At 44.1% G+C, this 18,416-nt stretch overlaps 1 protein-coding gene across 4 annotated transcripts in view; it reads left to right on the top strand.

The window, feature by feature from the left end:
- The first annotated feature begins 954 nt into the window (after positions 1-954).
- RNASEH2B (ribonuclease H2 subunit B) overlaps positions 955-18,416 on the top strand; it is a 798,611-nt gene continuing 781,149 nt past the window's right edge. For all 4 annotated transcript variants that reach the window (XM_079902671.1, XM_079902668.1, XM_079902673.1 and 1 more), the window contains exons 1-2: positions 955-1,382; positions 9,578-9,791. The gene's annotated coding sequence lies outside the window, so the exon portion shown is untranslated. The remainder of the gene's footprint in view (positions 1,383-9,577; positions 9,792-18,416) is intronic.

The following is an 18,416-nucleotide window of genomic DNA, read 5'->3' as shown; positions in this document are numbered from 1 at the left end:
GAGTGAAGCTGGGTGCTGGTGTTGAGATGGAGATCTCTGGGAGATTTTCGCCGTTTGATATTATGTGGAGCTGGGAGGTCTCTTGTGGACCAGTGTCCTGAAGTTGGCTCTCCCACGTCAGAGGCACAGCACTGACTCCCGGCTGCAGCACCAAGAGCCTTTCATCCACATGGCTCAGAATAAAAGGGAGAAAAAGTAGAAAGAAAGAATTAGTAGAAGTAGAAAGAAAGAAAGAAAGAACGAAAGAAAGAAAGCAAGGAGGGAGGGAGGGAGGGAGGAAGGGAGGAAGGAAGGAAGAAGGGAAGGAAGTAAAAAAAGAAAGAAAGAAGATAAAGTAAAATAAAGTACGACAAAATGTAATAAAGTTATTAAAATAAAAAAATAATTATTAAAAAAAAGAAAAAAATTTTTTTAAAAAAAGGACGGATGGAACCCTAGGACAAATGGTGGAAGCAAAGCTATACAGACAAAATCTCACACAGAAGCATACACATACACACTCACAAAAAGAGGAAAAGGGGAAAAAATCATAAATCTTGCTCTCAAAGTCCACCTCCTCAATTTGGGATGATTGGTTGTCTATTCAGGTATTCCACAGATGCAGGGTACATCAAGTTGATCGTGGAGCTTTAATCCGCTGCTTCTGAGGCTGCTGGGAGAGATTTCCCTTTCTCTTCTTTGTTCTCACAGCTCCCAGGGGCTCAGCTTTGGATTTGGACCCGCCTCTGTGTGTAGGTCGCTGGAGGGCGTCTGTTCTTCGCTCAGACAGGACGGGGTTAAAGGAGCCGCTGATTCGTGGGCTCTTACTCACTCAGGCCGGGGGGGGGGGGGGAGGGGCGGGGGGGCGGGGGCGGAGGGAGGGGCACGTAGTGCGGGGCGGGCCTGCGGCGGCAGAGGCGGACGTGACGTTGCAGCAGCCTGAGGCGCGCCGAGCTTTCTCCCGCGGAAGTCGTCCTTGGGTCCTGGGACCCTGGCAGTGGCTGGCTGCACAGGCTCCCCGTAAGAGGGGTGTGGACAGTGACCTGTGCTCGTACACAGGCTTCTTGGTGGCGGCAGAAGCAGCCTTAGCGTCTCATGCCCGTCTCTGGGGTCCGTACTTTTAGCCGCGGCTCGCTCCCGTCTTTGGAGCTCCTTTAAGCAGCGCTGTTAATCCCCTCTCCTCGCGCACCAGGAAACAAAGAGGGAAGAAAAAGTCTCTTGCCTCTTCGGCAGCTCCAGACTTTTCCCCGGACTCCCTCCCGGCTAGCTGTGGTGCACTAGCCCCCTTCAGGCTGTGTTCACGCCGCCAATCCCAGTTCTCTCCTGGCGCTCCGGCCAAAGCCCGAGCCTCAACTCCCAGACCCGCCCGTCCTGGGGGGTGAGCAGACAAGCCTCTCGAGCTGGTGAGTGCTGGTCGGCACCGATCCTCTGTGCGGGAATCTCTCCACTTTGCCCTCCGCACCCCTGTTGCTGTGTTCTCCTCCGTGGCTCGGAAGCTTCCCCTCCGCCACCCGCAGCCTCCGCCCGCGAAGGGGCTTCCTAGTGTGTGGACACTTTTCCTCCTTCACAGCTCCCTCCCACTGGTGCCGGTCCCGTCCCTATCCTTTTGTCTCTGTTTATTCTTTTTTGTTTTGCCCTGCCCAGGTATGTGGGGGGTTTCTTGCCTTTTGGGAGGTCTTCTGCCAGCATTCAGTAGGTGTTCTGCAGGAGTTGTTCCACGTGTAGATGTATTTCTGGTGTATCTGTGGGGAGGAAGGTGATCTCCGTGTCTTACTCTTCCGCCATCTTCCTCTTACTCTTCCGCCGTCTTCCTATAATTCTTTATTTTTGGCTGTGTTGGGTCTTTGTTGCTGCGTGCGGGCTTTCTCTAGTTGTGGCAAGTGGGGGCTACTCCTCGTTGCAGTGCGCTGGCCTCTCACTGCAGTGGCTTCTCTTGTTGCGGAGCACGGGCTCTAGGCACATGGGCTTCGGCAGTCACAGCACGCGGGCTCACCAGTTGTGGCTCATGGGCTCTAGAGCGCAGTCTCAGTAGTTGCGGTGCATGGGATTAGTTGCTCCATGGCATGTGGGATATTCCTGGACCAGGGCTCGAACCCGTGCCCCCTGCATTGGCAGGCTGATTCTTAACCACTGAGCCACCAGGGAAGCCCCGGGTACTTTTAAATCATCTGGTATCAGCTTTGTCTCACACAAGTACAGGTACATCAGGACATTAGCTTATCAATGCTCATTGTTATTTTACTTTTCTTTTAATAAATATAGTTTTTGATAGAACAGAAAGATCAATAAACAATGTCAAGGAGAGCAAAGACCTTGGTCTCAGTCTTGAGGATAGCTTGCAGAAAACAGTGGCTGGGATTTCCTTGTCTTTGATCTTGTTTTCTAACTGCCCAAATCTGCATTGTCACAGATGGGCATACTTTTGCAGATCAAGGAAAAGATGAATCCTGTGGCTTAGGAACAACGATTTCTTCAATTCCTTAACTGCAGGCAGGATATAGTCTTTTTGAGAAATGGCAACTGGACTGCAGGCATCTTTCTTCCCTCAGAAGAAGAAATGGATCCTCAGTCGGCCTTAACCATATACAACCCTTGCTTTATGTTAACCTGTGTTGAAATCTTATAGATTCTGTCCTCGATTTCTGAACTCGAAAATCTCTTGAAATACTATACATTACACTTACTGGCTTCCCTTTTTGAGCTCTAGGGAATAATCCAAGTGTTCTCAAATTTCTGATATAAATATGTTCCTCCAGGGATCTGCAGTGAAAATGAAGCGTTGTTTTACCACTGAATACTGTGTGAACCCAGTCCCTGCTCTGATTTTGAAACTGACCATATTTGAGGCAATTTTGCTTACAGCTATGGCTGAATTCTCCTCTTCCTTTCATTGCCTCCGGGGCTGGGAGCCTCTGATTGCATGAAGGTGGGGTGAGAACTGTGACCTGTCATAAGGAAAGGAAAAGTCGGTGCTTACTCACCCAGTGAACCAGGGACCCTCAAGAAAAAGGGCACTGGAAACAATCCTCCCTTAAGACAATCAAACATAAGAAATGCACAGCAGAGTGCTGTGCACATAATAGATGCTCAATCAGTATTTGTTGAATAATAGATGGATGCAGCAGAGGGCAGCAGTCATGCTCCCAGCTCAGCCTCTCTGGTGGCAGCCTCCATCTCTGTTTATCCTCTCAGACCTTAATTCTTCATCCCTTGCCCTCTCATCGCTGCTGTCCCATTGTTGCTCTGGCTTATCTTCTCTAACCCAGGGGAAAAGACAAGGACTGGTTTGGGAAACGCATTCTTAGGCAGGACTGGACTGATGGCAATTAGAGGACATAAAATGAGGATGCTTCAGAATCAGATCCCTATGCAGCTTCTTTCAAATGCAGACATAGACACCTGCCTCTACCTTGGGTTTTCCTGTCCTGATGCTTCAGTAGGTGGGATGGTCATTGGTGGCCAAAGGGCTTTCGTGGAAGAGTGACTATTCAGTGTCCAAGTTGGGCTTCTAATGCTTTGTAAGCCAAGGGGTTTAAAATCATCTGTGTTCACAGCACATCTTATTCCAGCAAGCTTTGGATGAATTGCATGCTGTTGACTCTGGAACTGGGATATGTTCTCCTCTAGCTTCTCACCTTTTTAGAACATGGTTTGTGTCTGTCGTGTTGTGTCACCTCTGGCTTTCATAGGGCCACAACTATCTGTTAAGCAGTGGAGACCGAGTGTGGCTTTTCTTAAACTCTTCTGGGGCAGTTTCTACTCTGGAGGAGGTTTCTCTTTTCACCACCTTTAGGATAATTCTGAGAATTCAAGGAAATTTTGGTATCTTTTGGACTTTCAACAAAGTGTATTTGCTCGTAAGAGTAAATATTCATGCAGATTTACTGTGAGTGACACTGGGTCTTCATTTGTAGGGTCAAGTTCAACACTTTGATTAGGGTCAAGTTCACTTCGATGTGTCTTCTTTCCCACTGTGTTTTTTCTTCTGACTAGATTGGAATCTTATCAACTGTATGTTTAGCTTAAACAAATACAATTATACTTAGATAATTTTGCTCCCTACTCCAACCAGTGAGTGCTTGCTTTGGGGCACACAGGAGATGATAGAAAAGAGCCTGCCGTTCCCTGTGTTGTCTTAGTTTCCATGTGCTGCTCATGGTGTGAACTTTTCCTTGTGTTGAGAGTGATTTTAATGTTGATTGGTACAACATATTGTTGTTACCACATAGTCTCTAAACAGAAGTTAGGTCTCTGGTTTTAACCAAAACCATGGTCATCTGTTCTACCTTTGGAGGAAAATATGGATGTGTTGGCCTGAACTGAGGGACTGTGTCTCTCCAACATGGTGCCCTCCTTAGGGATTTTCAAGGGTCTTTTTTTTTTTTAAAACATCTTTATTGGAGTATAGTTGCTTTACAATGGTGTGTTAGTTTCTGCTTTATAATAAAGTGAATTAGCTATACATATACATATATCCCCATATCCCTTCCCTCTTGCATCTCCCTCCCTCCCACTCTCCCTATCCCACCCCTCTAGGTGGTCACAAAGCACCGAGCTGATCTCCCTGTGCTATGTGGCTGCTTCCCACTAGCTATCTATTTTACATTTGGTAGTGTATATATGTCAATGCTACTCTCTCACTTCGTCCCAGCTTACCCTTCCCCCTCCCTGTGTCCTCAAGTCCATTCTCTACTTCTGTGTCTTTATTCCTGTCCTGCCCCTAGGTTCATCAGAACCGTTTTTTTTTCTCTCTTTCTGACTTACTTCACTCTGTATGACAGACTCTAGGTCCATCCACCTCACTATAAATAACTCAATTTCGTTTCTTTTTATGGCTGAATAATATTCCATTGTATATATGTGCCACATCTTCTTTATCCATTCATCTGCTGATGGACACTTAGGTTGCTTCCGTGTCCTGGCTATTGTAAATAGAGCTGCAATGAACATTGTGGTACATGATTCTTTTTGAATTATGGTTTTCTCAGGGTATATGCCCAGTGGTGAGATTGCTGGGTCTATTTTTAGTTTTTTAAGGAACCTCCGTACTGTTCTCCATAGTGGCTGTATCAATTTACATTCCCACCAACAGTGCAAGAGGGTTCCCAAGGGTCATTTTGATCATGTAATTTTAGCCCTAAGCATTGGTTTTAGAATCTGTCCCCTAAGATATTACACTATAGTAGTGTCTGATTTCTCTTTATGGTGCCTTTTGTGGCATAATTCAGAGTGGTGACATTTTGTGCTCCTTTTTTTTTTTTTTTTTTTTGGTATGCGGGCCTCTCACTGCTGTGGCCTCTCCCGTTGCGGAGCACAGGCTCCGGACGCGCAGGCTCAGCGGCCATGGCTCACGGGCCCAGCTGCTCAGCAGCATGTGGGATCTTCCCGGACCGGGGCACGAACCCGTGTCCCCTGCATCAGCAGGCGGACTCTCAACCACTGCGCCACCAGGGAAGCCGTTGTGTTCCTTTTTTATTGTAAAACATTTTCTAGTCTTCCTAGGTGATGAGAATATAATTGGAGCTGGTATTTGTTGCCTTCTCTACATGTGCTATATAGGGTCTATGTAACCTTACTGTTGATCTGGGATATTATGGAAGAAACTTAGAGCCACGCCTGGAGTCAAAATATTGGACACATCCCAAGTTGCTTTTTTAGAGTTAATTGATGGATGCTTATGCCACAGGATACTAACAGTCATAAAAATAAGCTAAGATTTCACCAAAGCTCAGTCTTTCCACATTCTGCTTATTGTGGATCGTAAGTTGTTATAATAAGAGGAAAGGTCTGCACTGAAAGGGGCTTGGGAAATATGTTGAAATCTGAAGATGGACTTTGCCTAAATGAAACTCACATAAAGCCAGGCTTCCTTGTATAGGTCTAATCTCTTGTAAGTGCAACTTTCAACAACAGTCTAATTCGAGAAACCTTGAAGCATAATGTAAATATTTACCCTAAGGTTTACTTTAAAAATATTGCAGTATAGGGATTTCACGTAGTGAAACCATACAGAAAGCTTCCTAAAAATTCCCTTTGCATCTCTTTCCTTCTTGCCAGTTTTGTACTCAGGACAACTGGGAAAATCTCTCTCTTGTTCTGCGAAGAGTGTACTTCTGGGTGGCTCTCCCATCCTGTGCTCTCCCACACCACACACTGGTCTCCTCTGGAATGTGTACTCCCTAGCTCAGGCGGGTTTTCTTGTGAGCATATGCTACCCTTGCTCCAGAATTCTGGTGAATGGAAATTTCAAATCAGTATGAAAGTTTTGCTCTTATTTACACTTTGATCTTGGCTGAGACATGCTTGTTGTTACATTGATATAATGTGTTGAGTCAAGTCCTCTAAGACCCTGCAAACCAGATCAGTCTGCCTTCATTCTTTCATTAAATCGGTGGGGCCACTAAGAGGGGAGGTGTACAGTTATAGTTACAGTATATACCAGACGGTGGGCCCAAAGCATCACTCCTCCCTTCCCCTCTCAGTCTCTCCTTAGAAATTATGTTGTTTAAAGCAGCCTGCTTCCAGAAGGCTGTATGAAGGTGGTAGATTTAGATGTAAATGGCCCTGACTGAATCTGGCAGCTCTGAATATGGCGGTGTCAGTGGGGACTTATTTCCTTTTAAGTCTGTGTGTGCCTTTTACCCCAGATCATTCTTTGAGTTACTGCCAGAGCAGGACATATGGCTGTGGGTCAAGGGGAGAGGCAAACAACTAAGACTACTTGATATATCTTTATATTTTACACAAGTTTGCTATAAAATTTATAGAAGCATCTGTATTAGGGTTCTCCAAAGAAACAGGATGTGTGTGTGTGTGTGTATATTTTTTATATATATATATATATATATATATATATATATATTTGGCTTATGTGATTGTGGAGGCTTAGAGGTCCCAAGATCTGCAAGCTGAGCTTGCAAACTGGGGACTCAGGAGTGCCGGTGATGTAGTTTTAGTCTGAAGGCTGGCAGGCTTGAGATGATGTTTCATTTCAAGTCTGGAGAGAGGAAAAAACTGATATCTCAGCTTGAAGGCAGTCAGGCAGAAAGAATTCTCTCTTACTCATCCCTTTTGTTCTATTCTGTCCTTCAACTAGTTGGATGGGGCCTACTCACAGTAGTGAGTGCAATCTGCTTTACTCAGTCTACCCATTCAAATGTTAATCTCATCCAGAAACACCCGCACAGACACACTCAGAATAATCTTTGATCAAATATCTGGGCACTCTGTGGCCCGCCGAGTCAAGTTGACACATAATTTTTTCCATCACAGTATCCACAAGATTGTAGGAATATATAATTTACAATTCAATTTCATTCATATGTATGGATATTACTTGATGGATATGATCATACTTTTAGACTTCAGTAAAAGGAAAGGCATGGGAAAGTTGTAATAAAGTTATTTATTTCACATGTTTTTCTTGAAGAGTTATATTGATCCATAGATCTTTCCTCCACTTCATTTAACAATTTAGAGTATATACTTTATATTGCTGTCCTGACATCAGGAAATGATAAGAGTTCTTTCTCTGTTCTATGAAAAGATGACGCTCTTTTTCTCTATAGAAGGTGCTTATATCCACTCCATAAAGTCTCTAAATGGTTTACCCACCTCAAAAGTAACAGTCAGACCAGAGTTTCTGCGTGAATCATAGCTTAAAAAAATCCTGTGGGTTTTTTTTTTTTTATTCTCTTCATCTAACTTGGGTTGTCTCAGAGAAGCCTGCTTGAGCTGACTCACCTCCATATTATGCCTTCTGGGTTTTGTATTGTCAGCTTTCTTCATCTGAGAATTTGACTGAGAGACAAGTCTGTCAAAAGATTACAGCTTGATCCACTTGGTGGAGTTATTTGGGCCACAGTGCAGGGAAATACCTGTTGGGTGGGATAGGCTTTCTGGGTGAGGGGCTCTTTCTTTCAGAGGTGGCTTATGCCAGAGGGGTGAAAATATAGCTCCTAACTTCTTAATGCAATTAACTGGGAGGCAACATATGCTGTAGTGGTGTTATTTCTGTGGTAAACCTTCTCAGAGGTCTTTGGACCAGTAACTGGTCCAAAAGAAAGACTAAAGAGAAAGACTGGCTTTACTTGAAGTCTATGGTCTTTCTTATTGCTGTCCTTTGTACCTTCAAACCAGACTCCCTCCTTGGTCACCTGATCCCTCTCCCACCCATGTCATTTCCTTTGCTGCTGGTACAAGTGTGCCCACCTTGTTCCAGACCTTCTCCTGGACTGTTCTTTATGCCCATTCAACTAATATCTCAAACTTGACCTTTGTCTTTTCTTTCCAGCTTTGTGCTTGCCCCTTTGGGTTGATGAGATTTTCAGTTTCTTCCACTCCCGACTCGTTTCTAACTCTTCTTATTTCTAGGCCCTTGAAATAAATACTTTTTCCAACCCCACTCTGGACTCTGGGGCCTCATCCTGTGCTTCCTTACCCAGGCCATGGTGGGAGGGGTCAAGGAGGAGAAATCCGACAAATACCCTATGAGGTCCAATTTTCAAAAATCCTGCACTTAACCATAGCAACTCTAGAAGTAGCAAGCTCATTTCATGGTGATTTGGATTAAATTTATGTATCAAACAAACAAAAATAAATATATGTATAATGATTTCGTTCCAAGATTATTTTCTTTCCAGGCTTGTGTTTGCTCAGATCGGAATTTTACTCCTCTAGGACGTTAACAGTAAATCACCAAGGGAAATGTAAACTCTGCCATTCATAAACAGCCTCTAACATGGATGGGCTAGAGGGCTAAGCCCAAGGGAGAAAAATAGGAAATGTGAGAAATATCAGTTTTGGAATGGATAATTTTTAGATAATATATCTATCTAGTAAGTTCCCAGCATTTTAAGGGGCAACAGGAGTTTGATGACAAAAGAATTAGGTGATTAAAACATACAGGAAGCCAATCCTAGTAATTAGCCGTATTTAGGTAACGCAGTGTCACTTTGCTCAGGGACTCAAGCAAAAAGTCTGTTTTCAAAACTTTTCTAAATGATAAAACTTTGTTATAATTGAGTAAAATTTTTTTTACTTCAAGAACACTCTTTGTCAGAAGGAATTAAGAATTAATTATCCTCATATAATTGGACTCGGTTTTTCTCATTAACAGTAAAAATTTGTGGCAGCTTGCATTGTTTTTACCCTGGGGCTTGCTGGTCATAAAGCACTCTAGAAACAGATTAATTTGTAGAGCTTATTCTGACAAGAAGTAAATACAAAGGTAAAGTATAGTTTGTATAGTACTATTATCATGGCAGTCTTGGGCATAATTTATATATAAAGAAAATAAAAGAGCAAACATACTTTCAAACTGATTGCCTGTAAAGAACTTTATTGAAAACAGTTTTCTCCTTTTAAAAAGTGATTTATTTTAAATGTGCTTTTAAAAACAAAGGTCTTATTGATAACCATTTTAAGTATATTATCTCAATGTGGGATTTAAGTAAAAGGTCAAATCTTGTAAAAGTATTTTTGGTATGACTCAGTTCTGATCACAGACAGACTTTATCAAGAAAATGAAATTAGTTAACATTTTCAGGCCTGAGTACTTGTTTAAAGAGGCAGCAACTTTTTTTTTTTCTTTCCACAGATAAAGAGTTCAAGGAGAGAACTTTGATTAAGAAACATGGGAGGGGCTTCCCTGGTGGCGCAGTGGTTGAGGGTCCGCCTGCCGATGCAGGGGGCATGGTTCGTGCCCCGGTCTGGGAGGATCCCACATGCCGCAGAGCAGCTGGGCCCGTGAGCCATGGCCCCTGGGCCTGCACGTCTGGAGCCTGTGCTCCGCAACGGGAGAGGCAACAATGGTAAGAGGCCCGCGTACTGCAAAAAAAAAAAAAAGAAAAAAAGAAAAGAAACATGGGAAATGAAAAATTCAAAAACCTGTTGTGTACATGTTCTTTAAACGAGTTAACACTATATAAGAGGGGAAAAGCACTGTCTATGCTACACTAGAAGAAGGAACTTAATTCACACCTGTAATTTTTACAGTGTGGACAGATGAATCTCAGATCTTTTGTGCTTGAAATTATTTATTCAACTTGTTCAACTAAAGGGCCTACATTTTATATCAGAAAAGCTACTGTGGAACTTTTAATTTAAGTCCTGTCTAGGAGTTAGTCTTTCGCCCACCTTGGACCCTGTCCTGAGCATCTATGACTTGTCTTTTTCCTGGATCTAGTATGATTCCTACAATTGGCCAATGAGAGTCAGGCACCCAGTCACAGTAGGGCAGGCTCCATTTGCAGATGGGCTGTGTGACTCAGTGCCCACAGACGTTTAGTCATTTAGCTCCTTTCCCACGGAATAAGCCCCAACCATAAAAGTAATTAACCTTAGGTAGTCTAGAGGTTCATCAGAGGCAGGGAAAGAAGGACCTTTTCACTTTCCTTCTCAGTCCTGCTGCTCTCCCCAGCTTTGTGAGTGACACCTGAAGTGTGTACTTAGCAAAGAGCAAGTGGGACTCAGGTCCCTGGAAAGCACTGCTTGGTAAAAGCTCTGAGCATCCTAAAGTATTAAGCAACAAGAATCTATTATTCCCTAATTTTCCCTGATGGGGAAACCTCTTTAACATTGAACTTCATTTTCTTTACCCCCATTTCCTGCTCTTGAAGTGGCGAAAAGGAAAGCTTCCTCTAGGAGTCTGAGGGGGCCACTGCTCAGGCGGCTAAGCCCTCCAAGCATTCCCTTCTGTTTGCACCCCTAATAACCTCTGATTAGATATGAGAGATACTGCCAGGCTCTTCCTGCATTTCCATCTTAAGCTCTGGCAAAACAAATGCCAAATCTTGGCTCTTTTCCATTTAAAATAATCCTTCCTCTTTGCTGTGTGCATTGGGGTTAGAAATACTGACTTAAGTTGTGCCAGACTTGCTTCCAGCTTGCCTGTTCTCCATCACCCCCTTCTTCCTTGCTAACAGAACCCGATTTTGTTCATTATTGGCAGCAACATACCCTATCCCGGGCAGTGGATCTTGACTGGTCTAAGCCAATTGGGATATCTTTCCCAGTCTCCCTTGCAGGTAGGGATGGCTGAGTAACCTAGTTCTGACCAGTAAGACTTAAGCAGCCTAAGTCCACTGGGAGGAAGTGAGTGGGGAGGGGCAAGAGAAGGCAGATTCCTGGGGAAAGTTTTTGTGCTCCTGATAGAAGAGTACAGAAACTGCTGGACTTCTTGCCCCTTTATCTTGGCTTGTCTGCAAATGTATTGCTTGGAGCTGGTGCAGCCATTTTGTGACCATGAAGTATAAGCTTGACTCTGTTATGTGAGAACAATAAACCTACACCCACATAAGCTACTGTCATTCCTTCCATTACTGGGTACAGAATTTTTAATTGACACACACCAAAATGGAGATGTACAAGGAAAATATAGTTTCTTTAATTTTTTTGTAACTGATTTCATTTTCTTCTCCAGCCTTCACATTGGAAACGATGGTGGTGGAGGTAGTAGTAGATACTGACATTTATTAATTAATGATAATTTAATTTATTTGGGTAAATGACCCAGTTGTTTGATTTTTCTTCCACTAACCCTATACCTCTCCAAGATGATATTTGGAGAAAATGGGCAGGGTTTCTTAAGCAGTGGCATGCTCTAGCTGGCTTGCACTGGCTTACCAGAACTGATTGTTAAATCCTGGGGAATTTTGTAAGTCAGTTTTTAAATACAGTCTTTATTAATAACTAAGTTATGCAAACTTACAATTAAAGAAATAATACTGACAAGAAAGGTAATACTCAAAACTCATCACTTCCTAATTATTTGACTATATTTTACTGTTATCTATGTTACTGAAGTTATGTCTCTTGTATCTGTAAGTGGAAATACTATAAAATTGTATGCTTCTATGAACCTCATCTCTTCCCAACTCTAAGTTCAATGGTGCAAAGGTGAAATCTTCCTTGGTGGCAGTATTTACACCAAGAAAATCTCTAAATGCTACAAACCAGGGCTTTTCCTCTCTGGAGAGTCTGTTATTAAACATATATTGGAGCACCACTGGTATTAAGTGACCTCAAGGTCTATGCAGAGACTTAGGCCTTTGTGCTGCCTTCTGTTCTCCACACCAGTGTCACTTCTCTGCAGGTCGCTGACCATCTGCTGGCATCTGCTTCTGATGAACCTGGGCCTCTCTCTTATTCTGGTTGGGCCCTGGTGGTTGGTCTTCCCTAGATGACCTGACCCACCTCATCTCTTGTTGACACTATACGCACTCCTGTGGTCTGTTGGGATTCTCATTTATTTCCTGACTGGGTGGTTTGTTCTGTGGGCCTCGGCTATAGGATCTTTTCACTTTTGCCCTGGCAACCTCCTTGGAAATCCCCAGGAAGCCCTCCATGGGGCACATGGGAATTTCTGGATCCCTTCCATGCCACAAGGGAGCTGAGGAAGACCTTGGGGTGCTACCTCAGACCTTCCTCTCATCATACCATTTTCCCTCCCGGGAGACACCTCCATACTGGTGAGGAAGTTATTCTGGGGTGAGGTTTCTTCTTGGAGTCCCAACAGGAAACGGGGGCAGAAACCTCTCTACTTTTGACTTTCCCCTCAACTTTTACCTAACAACCTCTTACTTTGAGAGTTAGGCCCAAGGCAAAGAAACCATGCCTTACCTGTCTCCCTGCTTATGTCTCTTATTTTGAAGTCACCATTCACTGGAAAGTTTAATTTCCCCTTCTGGTTGGTAGGAAATATTTCTAAGTTATGTCCTTTCTGCAGAAGGAGTTGCTTTTCCCCTTTCTCTGAGGGCATAACGGTGGAAAGGCTGTAGAAAACCTGATTTATAGGAGAGAATGAATTAAAAATACAACTTAACGTATATAAAAAATGATCCCCATCGTGCTTATCCATATGAGTCGTCTTGCCCAAACTTTCACTCCTCAGAACTCCATTAACTACTCCAGGGTACCCCAAATCTGAGAGTAAGGAGGAATAACTGACAGACATTTGTCATTGAAAAAGCACCAAAAAAGAATGAGTAGTTGCATTATCCTTTATGTATCAGTACTTAAAAAGAGATCTTTTGTAATTAATAAAATCTCTGAATCTTTTTGGGTACTAGAAATAAAAGTGGGTGTAAAAATAATAAAACGGGCTTTAAGATGTTAAAATATACTGTTACAGGGGCAAATTAGGAACACGGCAAAGACTATTGCCAATGCTTTGCTACTCCCACTTGCAACAATTCTTTCAATGCCCCTGGCATGTCTATGACTTCAACTGAGTCCCAGCCATCTGTCGAGCAATGTCTCCCTTTATTGTTTTTTTTAAAAGATTTATTTATTTTTATTTTTGGCTGTGTTGGGTCTTCGTTGCTGCATGCAGGCTTTCTCTAGTTGTGGCGAGTGGGAGCTACTTTTTGTTGCGGTGCGCGGTTTTCTCATCGCGGTGGCTTCTCTTGTTGCGGAGCATGGGCTCTAGGCGTGCGGGCTTCAGTGGTTGCAGCACGCAGGCTCAGTATTTGTGGCTCACGGGCTCTAGAGCACAGGCTCAGTAGTTGTGGTGCACGGGCTTAGTTGCTCTGCGGCATGTGGGATCTTCCCGGACCAGGGCTCGAACCCGTGTCCCCTGCATTGGCAGGTGGATTCCTAACCACTGCGCCAACAGGGAAGCCCCCTTTATTGTTAATAGTTTAAGATGTCACCACCTCCTTAATTGCATTTAAAAGCTTAAATATGCTCTTATTCTTTCTGGTCATAAATAACAATTCATGTTCATTTTAGAAAATACAGATAAACATAATAAAAGTCATTGTCTAGAGACAACCACCATTAATACCTTGGTGTACATCCTTCATTAATCCTTCTTCTACAAATTACCTTAAATGGCTGCACAGGATAGGTCACGTTCATTTTTATCAGTTATAAATAAGAACTTATTTGTGGTCTAACAATAACTTCAAAACCATTAACTGACATTCAGAACCTATTGAAAAGTCATGGGGAAGATATCCTTGTTGGGGAGATCTTCCTGGTGTACCTTAAATCACTCTATGCCTTTGTCATTTTGCTTCTCAAACTCCGAAGTCTTTTCCCCCTCTTTTACATTGATCAAAATCCTCCCTGTCTTTCAGGGTCCCTTGAAGTTCTACCTGTTTAACCTCCTTCAACTATCCTGCTCACAGTATTCTTCCCTTTCCACGGATCCCTTATTACATGTGTTGTTCATTTCGTACTCATTTGTACATTTTCTCAAATTATTGCCAAACTGTTTAATGTCTTGTAGAAGTGTTTAGGGCCAGAAAGCACTTTCATGATCACCCAGTTTATTTAAAAGAGATCTTGTTATTACAGAGATCTTGTTATTACAAAGATTCTGTAGCTGGGATTAAATCCCTGTTCCCCTGACTCCCAGTCTGGCTTTCCATGATCTCAGATTGCACCTCTTCATTGACTAAGCTAGCTAATCAGCCTTAAATGCTAGGAGCTACTATTAGCACATTCTCCATTTTAGGGATGAGGAAATTGATGTGCAGCTAAGTAATTCAACTCAAGGTCAAAGAGTTTGTAATAGGGTGGAAACCAACTGCACCCAGACCACTGACTGCAGGATTCCTGCTGTTAATCCCACTTGGTATCACCTCCTGGCTGTGCTGTCACTTCAGAAAGGAGAGTTGGATGAGAACTGAAGACTGGGTTTGACAAGTAGGAAATTTTTTACCTTTGCCTGGGAAAAAGTTAGATTAGATTAGATTAGTTAGATTCTAACTCATGGGGAGTTGAGTTGAGGAATGAATGGGAGGTGAGGTGGCTGAGGGCCTGAGGACCACAGATAGGCTTGGTGGTGAATGCAAGGGCGTACAGGGCGGTGGTTTGAGGAGTAGGTGGAATTGAGGGAAGGCTGGCGTTATTGATTGATTGGTTGGATGGAAAAAGCTCCGTAACTGATGAAACATCCTAGAAGAGGAAAACAAGGATGGGGTCAAGATGCAGGAGTGACTGGCCCTGGAAAGGAGTAGGATACTTTTCTTTTTGGACAAGAAAGACATGGGGAAGATGAGTGGAAATAAAACCTGAAAGGTGGAAAGCATGGAAGTTGTGGATAACTGTTTTGTTTGGAAGTTAGGGGCTGGGGTTGGGGTAGGGGACTCAAAGAACACGGAGCAGCTTTGGAAGTGCTGCTATAGGGAAAAACAATAGAGGAATATTTAGGGCAGAGCTGAGGTTGGAGCTCTTAAATTTGTAATTTAGATAATCAACAGTGCTTTGAGAGTCTCTCCTGTAGTACCAGAACACTCAGAACTGGGGAAATCAGAGAGCTGCTGGGGATTGTTGGGGAGAGGTGACAGGTCAGGACAACGGGACAAGAGAACGGAAATGTTGATGAAGATGTTGATGTGAATGACCAAGTGTTATTGTCTGTATTGTTGATGACCAAGTGTTCAGAACTTGTTATGAGTATGTCTCATATACTTTTACATTTTTGGTATGCCTAAGGACAAAGAATACACAGGCATAAATATGCTTTCACATTAAACAACAGAAGTCCACTGAATTCACTTCTCAACTCCCCCTGCAAACTTTGGTGCTGGAGAAGAGGGAAGGGAGGTCTCTATTGAAGAATACATTTTATCACCCATAGTGGTGAGTATATGTTGATGGATGGTAAGGGGAGTGAGGATTTTTTCCAGCCACCCGTGGGACCCCTAGAGTGCTGAGTCACTGTCTTCAGGATGGAGGGAGACAGCCTGTCTTTTAGTGGATGCCAGGAGTGACATAATGGTGAGAGTGCTCCTGTTAGACCAAGAGCCCCAGGAAGAAGCACAGGGCGTCGTTTTTACGGGGCTAACTGGGAGTAGCCATGGTTCTTATCAGTTGCCACCTGCCGTCAGCTGTTTTCTCTCTACTTGGTCCCAACCAGTCTAACACACTTATTATAAGTTCAAACCAGCACTTACATCACCATCATAACATTGCTTACAATTGTAGGCCTAGAGGATTTTACTAATTTAATCAGTAGTCTGGTGATCAAAGGGAGAGGGTTCATAACGTGGGCATTGGGCCAAAGAAACAGTCTCACAGGGGTTTTCCTGGCCTTTTCTCTGGCCACAGGTATGGAAGGAAGAAGTGTCAGGAAGGGTTGATTAACTGGGAGAAAAGGCAGGGATTGAGGAGTTGGATGTTTGGTGAGGCAGAGGAAGAGGTTTAGTGGGAGAGGTAGCGAGGCAAGAGTACATGGATAGAGGGCAGGATCTTCAGGTTTATGTTTTAGTTGCATTCTGACGCAGGGCTGGAAAGAGAGGAGAGCATGAACTTGGGAGTCTGACCAGCATGGTTTAGCATCCCAGCCCCTGTTATCTCTAAATAGGGGTGCTATAGCCAAGCTTTTGGTTTGTTGTGAGGGTTATAGAAAACGACGTGAAGCTACTGGTATAGTGCCTGTCATTTGCCGAGTACTTGGGAAATTGGATTGGCCGAGTCATCAAGGAGAACACTGAAGTTACCCAGATGCTGGCAGGAGTCCAGGGGCGAGAAAGACCTTGGAGCCAGATGCCAAGGCCTTCAGACGCACTGGGGGAGTGGATGGAAAAGGATGGTATTACATGATAGACGCACATGCTTCAAAGGAAGAGGCTCTCGAGGAAAGACAGAACAGCAGTGGTTTGGAAAAGACAATGAAGAGTGAGGGGACAGCCTTTTTATGGAGTGGGCCTGGAGGAGTATGTCACCTCCGCATCACTCAAGGCTCTTCTACTGTTAAGCCCCAAGGCCAATTCAGAGGCTCATCCTGCCTCTTATTTTTTTTCTTCTTCTTCTCTGCTTCAGGCTCCTGGGATAGAATCTACTTTTCTTTCCTTTTAGCAATTGCTAGCACTCCTTCTTTCCCTTAGGTCTCTCATCTCAAAATTAGCTGTGAAGTGGGACATATCCACCTGGTTACCCTTCTTTTTTCTTTATTGACCCTGAAGATTAGCAAATACCATTAATTTTTAAAAATCGTGGTACAACACACGTAACATAAAATTTACCATCTTAACCATGCTTATGTGTACCAACCCGTAGCCTGAAGTACATTCACACTGTTGTGCCACCATCACCACCATCCATCTCCAGAGTTCTTCTCATCTTGCAAAACTGAAACTGTATACCCATTAAACAACAATTTCTTATTGCCCCTTCTCCCAGCCCTTGGCAGACATCATTCTACTTTCTGGCTCTGTGAATCAGCAAATACCCTTTTTGTTTTAAGGACTTCAGAGCTCTTTACTACAAAGGAGCAAACAGAGGGGAGAGAGAACAACCGTAGGAGTCAGCCGTGTAGCTCCTGCGTGGCAGGAGCTGCACCCTTCTCCTCTCTCCAGGGTGTTCGTTGTCAGTCTGCTGTAGCTAGGGAACGTCAGGACGTGCAGTGTTGCTCCTCTCACTCCTGGGCGTGGGGTGTCTTGGCTGCCGCTGCACTCTAGGTCCCCCCACCTCCCGCCCCTGCAGCTAGTGATACCCAGGTCTCCAGCTCTCCTCCACAGAAGGCCCATGCTTTGCCATGGATGGAAGACTCTGAATGATGACATGACCATGAATTACCCCTTTTTCTCTAGGACCTCCTTCCTTGCTGGTCTTCCTCAGGCAAAATCCGCCCAGGACCATTACGGATGCGACAGGTTGATTTACCTGCTCGGTATAGAAAAAGGGGCAAAGGTTGTGACTTAATCCAATTTACTCATTAGATTGTTCCCCACAGATGTTTTCTTTGGGAGAACACAACCACTCCTCTTCACTACAGCAGGCATCCCTCCTTCCTGCCTCCCTTTCTTGTTCCCACTGAATCCTTTTCTCCTGTTCCCCAGCCCCCCTTCAAGCTCCTCGTCCTGGTGACCCACACTTTCCCTTAGGAAGTGCTGATCCCACCCTCTGGAGGAGGAGAGGCTGCTCCCTTGTCCCTCTTCGTATGTTACACACGTCAGCTCATCAGGCTTGTTGACAGCTATTGGAGGACCCTTCCTGGGGGAGGGGTGGGCTCTGGGTCCTTTTGCCTGCAGGAGGCTTATGGGCTCTAGAAGTGGGGAGCTCAGCAGTCCCTTCTCCCTTGGGACTGGGTGGGCTTGGCTGAGCACAACTTTGAGGAGAGCAGCTCTCAGGCTCTCCCTCAAAAGGCTGAGCAGGCCCTCTCCTGGCATTTACTTCACAGTGCATGCTGTGTTTTGTTTCTCATCACTAGGATCACTCTGTAAGAGAAGCGTGCGTGCGTGCGTGCGTGTGTGTGTGTGTGTGTGGGGGGGGGGGTGTGTAATTCTTAGAGCTGCCCTGTTGGTTGAGGCATAAAACTGAAAACCGTCACAAGCTCAGATTTGTATTCTGAAGTCAAAGCGAGCCTGATAAAGCCATCTTTTCATTCAGCCGCCGCTTTGTTGCAGTCAGGCACTGACATACTTTACTTCTCCTTTACTGAAGTGACAAGGTGAAGGCAGATTAAGAATTTATGGAAAAACAAA

The sequence above is a fragment of the Stenella coeruleoalba genome, assembly GCF_951394435.1.
Source record: "Stenella coeruleoalba genome assembly, chromosome: 18".
In the NCBI taxonomy this organism is placed as follows: domain Eukaryota; kingdom Metazoa; phylum Chordata; class Mammalia; order Artiodactyla; family Delphinidae; genus Stenella; species Stenella coeruleoalba.
Note: the sequence above shows the minus strand (reverse complement) of the source record. Positions and strands in the feature narration are given on the sequence as shown.